Source organism: Poecilia reticulata, linkage group LG7 (genome assembly GCF_000633615.1).
Source record: "Poecilia reticulata strain Guanapo linkage group LG7, Guppy_female_1.0+MT, whole genome shotgun sequence".
Lineage (NCBI taxonomy): Eukaryota > Metazoa > Chordata > Actinopteri > Cyprinodontiformes > Poeciliidae > Poecilia > Poecilia reticulata.
The window spans coordinates 7873664-7875378 of record NC_024337.1 but is presented as its reverse complement, the minus strand read 5'-3'; the positions used below and the strand labels follow the sequence as shown (position 1 = coordinate 7875378).

The 1715-nt window shown below is 36.1% G+C and overlaps 1 protein-coding gene across 1 annotated transcript in view; it reads right to left on the bottom strand.

The window, feature by feature from the left end:
• agrn (agrin) overlaps window positions 1-1715 on the bottom strand; it is a 476432-nt gene that overhangs the window by 377779 nt on the left and 96938 nt on the right. The window lies entirely within an intron of this gene.

Below are 1715 nucleotides of genomic sequence, written 5' to 3'. Positions count from 1 at the left end.
ATATGTTTAACTAAACTGTCTTATTTAAATAAATCCACCTTTTCAATGCTGAGGCATTATGAGGTTAGGCATGAGAATGAAGTCCCAGATTCACCTAGATAAACTCAGATATGCAGCCATTCTACAAATTACTCAGTTGCTTTTTATAAATTATTTCATATACAGTGAGCCCTCGCTGTAACGTGGTTCACTTTTCACGGTTTCGCTGCTTCGCAGATTTTTTTGCGCAGATTTGTTTTTCCACAGTGTTCTTCATCCTAATTGACCATATGATTGGTAAAAACAGTCTCCGCGCTACCTGAGTGCCAATAACGTTATTGGCCACTCAGGAGATGGAAACTGAAACTTTCAATGTCTGCTGGAAAAAAAAAACTGTGGCCAGAGGCAGAACAAAACCCGACTGGAGGCTCGTTTGATAAAATCCATCGGTCTGCCGTAGATACAGCTGTGAATCTCGTGGGACAGGTTGGAGGAGACGCTTTAATGACATGACTGCGGATCACATTAATAAGGCCCGATTGATGCACACGCACATCCCCTGACCTGAAAACAGGTTTTGTTCTTTGGTTTCAATGTAGAGTATTTTTTATTTATGCTGTGTAATAGCTGTAAAAAATAAAGGTAACTACTTCACGGATTTTGCCTCACGGGTTATTTTCTGAACGCAACCCCTAAGAAAAACAAGGGTTCGCTGTAAATGTAGTGTTTACTTCATTTTATTCTACAGCAGAAGTTTTGTCAAAAACGCGTAACAGGCTTAATTTCAAAAGGTTGTAAAAACTTTTTTTAATAAAAATTTGTGGAAAAAGAAATAGTCCATGTATCCTCATTCCAAACACATTCACTTAAATTTTCACTTTATGGTACATGTTCACATTCTTTATTGACTGTATATCAAATATATTTTAAATGTAACTGAAGATATGACATAATACAACATATAATATTCAATAAAATATAAAGACTTAAATCTTATTGTACAAATCACTACGTTGTCTGTAGGAATTTTTAATGTCCAGCAGGTGTCAGTATTGAGCAGAGGTGGGGACTCGAGTCACATGACTTGGACTCGAGTTGTTAAAATCACGACTTGAGACTTGACTTGAAAAAATGCTCAAAGACTCGGACTTGACTTTGACTTTCATGCCATTGACTTGGGACTTGACTCGACTTGAAGCTGTTTACTTGAAAAGACTTGATATTTTTACTCAAAGTCTTAAAATTTAAAACACATTATTTATAAAGTGGCATCATTAATTAATTTCACTCATTCCGTATCACTATGCGCAGACCGTCCGTCTGTTTTTCCTCTCTCCTTATGTATGTATGTGTGTGTAGCTGCAGCACAACCAATCAAATTAACAAGATTTGGACATTTAAAAAAAACGCGACGACGCTGCAGAGCTCAGGGAACGAAAGACGAAATAACCGCTCGAATATGCTTTTTTTTGGCCATCTTTCAAAAATTTCTGTAAAAATAAAAATTGTACAATCTCACTGACCCTGAATATAACACTAAGTGGGATAGTTAACTGAGTAAGATAAAAATAATGAGCTCATTATTTTGTGTTTAGTGATTCTGACCAGCTTGATTCACACGTTTTTATCAATATTGATGTGAAATTGGCTGTAGATTTAACCCACTCGGCCTGACAGATATTTATTTCACCATCACATCCAAATTCAAAACCACTCCACTTTATTTGCAATGATTT